Source organism: Triticum urartu, chromosome 6A (assembly GCF_056163025.1).
Source record: "Triticum urartu cultivar PI428250 chromosome 6A, HENAU_Tu73, whole genome shotgun sequence".
Classification (NCBI taxonomy): Eukaryota; Viridiplantae; Streptophyta; class Magnoliopsida; order Poales; family Poaceae; genus Triticum; species Triticum urartu.
In genome coordinates, this window is record NC_141878.1 from 571,077,033 (window position 1) to 571,085,995 (window position 8,963).

General features: G+C 41.3%; 1 long non-coding RNA gene across 1 annotated transcript; it reads right to left on the reverse strand.

Annotated features, from left to right (window-relative positions):
- Positions 1-3,444: 3,444 nt before the first annotated feature.
- LOC147966433 (uncharacterized) lies at positions 3,445-4,129 on the reverse strand. Its single transcript, XR_015607765.1, has 2 exons — positions 3,917-4,129; positions 3,445-3,758 (listed from the first exon to the last, which is right to left on the reverse strand). It is a non-coding gene; the product is annotated as an uncharacterized LOC147966433 (long non-coding RNA).
- Positions 4,130-8,963: the final 4,834 nt, after the last annotated feature.

Consider the following 8,963-nt stretch of genomic DNA (forward strand, 5'->3'; position numbering starts at 1 on the left):
ACTATGATGAGATCTTTTCTCCAGTTGTGAAGATGACATCCATAAGAGTAATCCTTGGCATGGCAGCAAGTCTCAACTTGGAGGTTGAGCAAATGGATGTGAAGACTGCATTCCTTCATGATGAGTTAGAGGAAGAAATATACATGGAGCAACCTGAGGGGCTTCTTGTGAAAGGCAAAGAAGACTATGTGTGCAAGCTTAAGAAAAGTCTCTATGGCCCGAAACAAGCACCAAGACAATGGTACATGAAGTTTGAAACTGTCATGGGGAAGCAAGGCTACAAGAAGTGTAGCTCAGACCATTGTGTGTTTATTCAGAGGTTCTCAGGTGATGATTTCATCATATTATTGCTCTATGTTGATGATATCCTGATTGTTGGCAAGAATGTCTCTAGAATTGCTAAGTTGAAGAAGGAGTTGAGCAAATGTTTTGCTATGAAAGACTTAGGTCCAGCAAAGAACATTCTCGGAATGAGAATTGAGCGAGACAGAAATTGCAACAAGTTGCACTTGTCTCAAGAGAAGTATATTGAGAAGGTACTTCAGAAGTTCAGGATGGAAAATGCTAAAGTTGTGAGTTGTCCACTAGCAGCCCATTTCAAGTTGAACAGAAAGCAATGTCCTACCACTGATGAGAAGAAAAAGGAAATGCATCATGTTCCTTATGCTTCAGCGGTAGGGAGTTTGATGTATGCTATGGTGTGTACAAGGCCTGACATTGCTCATGCGGTTAGTACTGTGAGCAGATTTATGTCCAATCCAGAAAGACCTCATTGGGAAGCTGTGAAGTGGATTTTGAGATATCTCCTGGGCAGCACAAATTTGAAATTTTGTTTTGGTGTTGGTGAAGCCAAGCTGATTGCTTTTTCAGATTCTGGCATGGTTGGAGATGTTGACAGAAGGAAGTCTACTTCAGGTTACTTGGTTACCTATGCAGGGGGAGCGGTGTCATGGCAAAGCAGGTTGCAAAAGTGTGTGATACTGAACACAACTGAAGCTGAATTCATTGCTGTAACAGAGGCGAGCAAAGAACTATTGTGGCTGAAACGGTTGGCTTGTGAGCTTGGTTTTAAGCAAGACAAGTATGTGTTGTTTTGTGACAACCAAAGTGCTATCCATTTGAGTAAGAATGCAAATTTCCATTCAAGGTCTAAGCATATAGAAGTCCATTATCATTGGATTCGAGACATGTTGTATTCCAAGCAAATGCAACTTGAGAAGGTTCACACGATGACAATGGGGCTGATATGCTGACTAAAGTGGTGACAAGGAAGAAGCTTGAAGTATGCTGCCAGCTCGCTGGTATGACTGCTGGAAGGCAGTGAGACCCTCCATGATGTCGGGAGGGGGAGTTTGTTGGGCTAATTTCCTCCACATGGAGGTGTGTTGACAGCACAACATCAGCCCACACAAGTCCAACACATATGAACCGTTGATCTGTTCTGCATCCAACGGTTGTGAGTATTTCCTGTTGAAGGGAGCAAGGAGAAAACCCTAGCCACTCCACCCCTGCTGGTGGTGGCTGCCATTCGTGAGAGTGAGAGTGAGAGCACACAAGAGAAAACACAATCTGAGAGAGAGAAAGAAGAAGAAGCAGAGGTTCTGTCCAGATTTGCTGCATCTGACTAGACAGTGTTCAAGCTGGTGGTTGGAGGCTCAAATGTGCTTGGATCGACCCCAAACTTGGTGATCTCGTTCCTTACTTTGCTTCCTTCATTCTGGTTAACTGGTTTGAGGATTGGGTCAGTGGAGCATCAGATTTGAGAGTGGTTTTGTCAGCTCTGACTGCTGCAGTTTCAGAACAGAGTAGTTTTGAGAGACGAACAGTTTGGGTAGGCAAATGATGTCCGCTTGAGCTGAAATTTGGAGAGGATGTCAAGAACGCATGTGTCTACTTGTCTGTCAAATTTGATGCTGTTTGGTTTAGCAGTTTAAGAGCAGTTTGCAAAACACTGAAGGGTACAGAAGCTGTGTAAACTCTGCTTTACTGAAATCTTGCTTCTTGTGGTTGTTGTTGTTGTTGTTGCCAGTTGGCAATATGGAGAGTGTGTTGTAAATCTCTCTAGAGGTTCTAGAGCAGACTTTGTACTCATCATTCTCATAGTGAAGTTGTCTGGACCGGTCGGTCCACAGCCGTGGTTTTTTACTCCTCAAGTTGAGGAGGGTTTTCCACGTTAAATCATGTGTCACATGTGCATGTTGTTTATGTTGTTCCGCTACTTACTTGTTGGTTGAAGTTGTCCTCAAAGTTCATCACAAGTGGAGGGGGCTGTGTAGTGTGCATATTTGTCGTGTCAGTGAATTTGTGCAGTGCATTGTTGTCGTCCTGCCCCAATAACTGGTTCTCTTTTTATGATTGTATCCATTTAATGTGATTATATTGGTCTATATCTATGCTGATGTAAATTTGGGACTTACTCTTAATTAATTGTGCACATTGAATATATGTTTTTTAAATGACACATTGAATATATGTGATCTGATCTATTAAATATCCTATCATTTGAGTTATTTTTTCATGTCCTATTCAATTACCAGGCGGGCACCCCCACCAACAAGTCACTTGTATAAAACCATGTGCGGTCTAGAACATCACACTCACATAATTGTTGTTACGATGTGACACTACTATAGAATACCCATTTTGAAGATCCGTTTGCAGAGAAGGGCTCAGTAAACCATCACTAAAGAAGGGCTCAGTAAACATGGCCCTCATTCGATGTGTGTGATGTGAAATGTTGTGCATCAGCATGTATCTGCCTGACCTTCTCTGCCCAAAGAGTTGTCTGTTGCAATGAAGCCCTACAGATGGGGAACCCAAAGTGCAAGCATCCTGTTGCATCAAGGTGTAATATCATGCGGGGCGTCATTACCCGTTCCCCTCGCCGCCATTCACATGTAGTCGTCGTCTGACTGGTTATTCTGTGTAACGCCTGATGCCCTTACATGAACGTGCTGCTAGGGCAGGCATGATAGTGTTGCAAACATCACTTGAACGCTCAGTGGCTAGCTGGCATGGGTTTTGCAACACACTGGATTATATTAAGTGAGAGGCTGGCTGAGATGTTGTACCATATCAGTTTTCTCTGCCATTTTGTGCAGGACTGAACTATTTTAGTGTAAGAACGATATGTCATACGACATGTTCAGTGTAAGAAAAGGCAATTGTTCGTTCCTTCTTTGCTGCTCTGCCTTGCTTCGTTGCATATGTATACATGCACATGTGTTGTCTGTATAAGTTTAACTCAAACTTGTCGTTGTTGGACACGACGATCCATAGGGAACGTCCAGCGATCCCCAGAATCCAGCAAGAAGAACGACTACGTGAGTTACATCCTGGGCATGCTGATAGAGGAGAAGCCTCCTACCTCTCCGGCGAAGACTGCGAGTACAATAAGCTTAGTTCATGTTGTATATGGTTATTTCCAAACTTACTAACAGCAAGTCCAAGCAAACACAAAACCAATAAATCTAAGATTATGCACGGCAAAATCAAATCAAACAAAACAACCCAAAATTGCCGACCAATGTCCTCACATGCATGTCGCACGAGATTTTATTACTGCACATCAATGTCCATTGTTTGACATGATGCTAGAGTGCAACTCTAGTCACAAACGACGCAAACGCAGTGACTGTGAAGAAGAGACTTGCCGATGCAATAAGCTTTCTTGACGTGCCTCCGAGTGCTCTCGCACCAGTACCGACAAACCATTCCGCAAAGAGGGACATCCGGTACATTGAGTGTTTCGCAATGCTCTGCAGACAACATACATACATCAGCAAAACAATTCCAGACTGAAAGGGTCCAAAGAAATTCATGCAGTTGAATTGAAAAAATTCCTAATAACTTGTTCCACTCCCGTTGGAAGTTAAAAGGAAACACATACATAGGTATAGGGAGATCAATTTCATACCAGCGTGAATGCAATTTCCTAGCAGCATAAGTACCATAAGGCAAAGCAGAATAGTTTTCCTCTCCATAAGATCAGCCACAAACTTCTTGTTCTCCTTTCTAGTATTTGGGCTTCAAGAAGCATACATGACGTACTATATTTATAGACTTATTATAGAGAACATTTACTGCTAGTTCACTCAAATAAGATCAACAAGATCTCTGACCATATCATTATCAGGGCAGTCCTAGTGCACTATGGCTTAAGCTATATCTTCTACCACTAAATATAGGTTTTGATGTAGCAGCCCCAATGCACTAAGATATATATAAGAGGGGGCCTAATAAACCCAGATGAAGGGAATATATCTTAGTGTTGTCTCTAAAACAACTCTCATTTAATATCTTTTGTGAGAGAATTTTTTGAGATGTCTTGAATTTTGTGCTAAGATCTACATCTAGATTAAGATAACGTTGCTCTCTCTTTCCTCTCAATGGTGTGCCACATTAGATTTTTACGTAGGTGGCATGGCTAATATGTAGGAGTATTACACAATACACTAGCATTGTGACTGCCCTCGTTTGTACAAACTACTCATTTTCATAATTGTATCCATTTAATGTGATTATATTTGTCTATGTCTATGTCGATATAAATTTGGGAGATATTCTAAATTAATTATGCACATTGAATATATGTGATCTGATCAAACTATTAATAGCCTATCATTTGAGTTCATTTCTCATGATATGTTCAACTACTAGGCGGTCACCCCCACCAACAACTCACTTGCATAGAACCATGTGCGGTCTAGAACATCACACTCACCTAAATTGTCGTTACAATGTGACACTTATGTAGAATACCCATTTGGAGATCCAGTTCCACAGAAGGGCTCGATAAACCATCACTAGTACTATCCCAGCCGCATACCCCTTCGCTCGGTCGTACCCAAGGCACCCAGCCGTCTAAGGTCGTGCCTTCCGCCGGTGCCGCCGCCGGTCTACCTCGTCTCCTATGGTCTTAGGGCCATGAAGGCGTGGTGGATCTCGGTCCTTGCCGGCTGGAGGGCTCCGTTTTTGCTATTTTTGAAAGTTTTGTTAGGGTTTGTGTCCTGCTTAGAGAGGTGAGATGGTGATGACTCTCTGAAGATGGAATAGGGTTCTCCCCGCCTAGCCCCTGCCCTGGTGGTGTTTCTAGCGTCATCGAAGGGCGTGTGTAGGTTTTTCTCCAGCGGATCTCATGGGATTCGGTTGGTGTTTGCCTTCGGTAGATCCGCGGGGATCCGTTCTTTGTCCGTCTTTGTTCGTGTGTCTACAAGTTGGACACTTCTGATCTACACGTCTCTTCGTTGGCGGCGGTTGCTGTTCTGGCGCACTGTTCCTATGGGGCCTTAGCATGATGACTTCCTGACTCTCTACTAAAACAAGGTTTGCCCGGCTCCAATGAGGGAGGGGCAACGATGGCGGCACGCCTTCGGCTCACTCCAGTGCGTGTAATCGTCGCTAGGTGGTCTGTGGACCTCGATGTAATTTTTTACTTCTGGTGTTCTTTGTACTACCTTGACAATTGATGAATAGATCGGAAGTTTTCCTCGCAAAGAAAAACTATCACTACTACTTCTACACACCATTGACTCGGAAGTCCATCACATGTGAGTGGACATCATAAATGCCAAAGTTTTTTAGTGTGTGGGCATTACAAATGTTGCGAAAGTTTCCTACATTTTATCTGGAAAAGCGAAGATTCCAACAATGGTGCAAAAACACCACACACGTGTTACATGTGTGGTTTTCTGTTACGTAGATTAGGCGGTTGAAGATCATGATTTAGTTCAGGCCAGCTAGATGACAAGGTAGCACGAAATTTTGGAGGGTTTTTAGCCGGCTAACGCACAGCGCCACCCTTCAAAAAAGTTGTACCAGAAATAGGAGAAGAGAAATTATGAGGAAGACAGACTCATAACAGGAAAATGGGCCATGGTGGCTTATTTAAATGAGACGAGTATTCCCACCGACATGTTTGACACCTTTGTTCGAACAATGAAACATAGTAGAAAATCGCAAAAAACCAACAACATGTCGCTTTTGTTTTGGAATGTTCATGAAGCAATTAAGCACAAATTTTGATGGCGGCTAACAGTGGAAAGATTTTTCAGGGAGGCAGAAGGAGAGGTGGGATAGCTAGCCCAGTTGGAGCCTAGTGCGGCCTGTAATGGAGTTTGGTTTACCTATCTCTCTCTCCCCCCTCTCTCTGTGTAAGAGTATGTAGGTCAAGAACAAGGTTAACTCTGCTCTAATGTCCATATGAACATCCTCCAAATTCAACAATAAGTAATTTACAACATCCAGATGAGTATGTGAGTTAATCCGTAGCATGCATGCCCCCACAACCTAAGATGCCCTCCTACCTCCAACGCGACTATGCGGCGGAGATCCTGGGCGTCATCGAGGAATGGATCAAGGATCAAAGGCGGCCATACAGATAAGACACCCTCCTTAACAAGAGGATTCACCATCGCTTCCCATTGTATCATGCCAAGGTCCGCGAATACAAGACATAACTGTTATGTGGGCTATTTACAACAGTTTATTCACATCATGCATATGAGGAATTGCACCAGTAACTACCTGAGTTCGCCTATGTATTTACTCCTTGTCAAAAGAAAATCTTTCTCCGTGGAATGCATGATTCATTGCATGAAAACAAGTGGTGGCGTCGGCTACCAGACAACCATGTCCTTGGACCTCCACGGTGAAGATTGCAGGTGCAATGAGCTTTGTTTATGTTTTATATGGTTATTTCCGAACTTACTAACCGCTAGGACTGTCAAAAACAAAACCACTAAATCTAAGATTATGTACGGCAAAATCAAATCAAACAGAACACCTAAAATTGGCGATCAAGGTTTTTTCACACATGTCACAAGAAGATTTTATTACTGAACATCATTGTCAATTGTTTGACATGATGCTAGAGTGCAACTCTAGTCACAAACAACACATATGCAATGACGGCGGAAAATAGACTTGTGGGTGCAGTAGGCTTCCTTAACATGGTTCCACTCATTCTGGCAGTAATTCCGGCAATAGAAATTAGTGCACAGGGGGGCTGATTCATCGTGCGTTCGGCAATGCTCTGTAAACAACATACATACATCAGTGAAACAATACCAAATTGAAAGGGTCCAAAGAAACTCGTGAAGTTGAGTTGACAATATTCATGAAGATTTCTTCTACTCTGGTTGGGAGGAAAAAGGAAACACATATATAGGAACATGGAGATCGACTTCTTACAAGTGCGAATGGGATTTCCTAGCAACACAAGCACCATAAGGCAAAGCAGAATAGTTTTCCCCTCCATACTCAGGCACAAACTTTGTCTTATTCTCGTTTCTTGTATTTGAGCTTTAAGAAGCATACATGACATGCCATATTTATAGACTTTTCATGGAGTACATTCACTCACTGTTCACACAAAATATGAAAATAAAGAAGATCTTTGACCGTGTGTCACTGTCAGAACAGTCCTTTGTGCCCCAGTGTATCTTAAGCTATATCTAAAAGTACTAAATATATATCTAGATATATATAGCAGTCCCGGGTTTAAAGGGCTTGAGGGCATCTAAACCACGTCCGTCAGCAAGATGCATGCATAGCGTTTTCTATCAAAACTAATTGCAAGCTGAAACTGCATGACGGGATATGCGCCATGCATCCGTAATATGCGCGTCTGTGAGCAGGCGTCCATGCGCGTGATTGGGGGACGAGACTTGCCTGCTCCCCCAGCATTCGCCCATCCGTGCTCCCGCATACGTGGCATGATTTGATTGGAACAAAATAAGGCCCGATTCCATCCTCTTAAAATCAGGGGGAGGGAGATGATTAGATTAGAAAGAAAAAAAGAAAAAGATAGCCATAGGATGAAGTGGGAGCATGGATGGAAGCATGGGGAGGGAGCAGGCAAGCCGGATCCGTGATTGTGGAGCGCTACCGGGTTGGTGGCTGCATGTAATAAATGACATGCCAAAGCGCTGTATAATTTGTTTTGCATATAATTTTTTGTCAAAGTCAAATTATGCAAAGTCTGACCAAATTTATATCAAAAGATATCAACATTTATAATACTATAAAGCTACTCCCTCTATCCATCTATATAGGGTCTAATGCCTTTTTCAAGACTAACTTTGACCAAATATTTTCTAGGGAAGAATGAAACCCTTTAAGGAGAAAGAAAATAAAAACAAAAACAAAACAAAATAATGAAGTTTTCTATGTAAGAATGTAACCCTTTAAGAAAAAAAATACAAAAAACAAAACTAAAACTAAATAATGAAGTTTTCTATGTAAGAATGAAACCCTTTAACTAAAAAAACAAAATAATAAAGTTTTCTAGGGGAAAATGGAACCCTGTAAGAAGAAAGAAAAATTTAAAAATAACTTGCACACAAGTATGCCCTGAAATTGCACTTTTGTAATATGCAAAAAATAAGCATATATTGTGCAAATTTTCCTCTCTACTATAATTTACACACATGATGTATCATACTTGTGTGTATACTTAATAAACATAATAAAACAAAAAAAGTTTTATAAGGGAGAATAAATTAGTGACATTGGTATTACTCTTAAGAAGAAAGAAAATAAATAAAAACTTGCACACAACTTTGCAGTGAAAATTGCACTTTTTAATTTTTATAATATGCAGCGAATACACATATAATAATGCAACTTTAGCAGTCTAGTATAATTTACACACATATTGTATAGTACATTTGTGCATACATACACATAATAATAAAATGTATTTAATTAGGAAAAATTAGTACAAAACAATTAGCATTGGTATTACCCTTAAAGAATATAGAAAATGAAAAAACAAAATTTTCCACACAATTAGCACAAAATATGCACTTTTAATAATGTTGGGGAATGTAGTAATTTTAAAAAAATTCCTATGCACACGCAAGATCATGGTGATGCATAGCAACGAGAGGGGAAAGTGTCGTCCACGTACCCTCGTAGACCGTTAAGCGGAAGCGTTATTACAACGCGGTTGATGTAGTCGT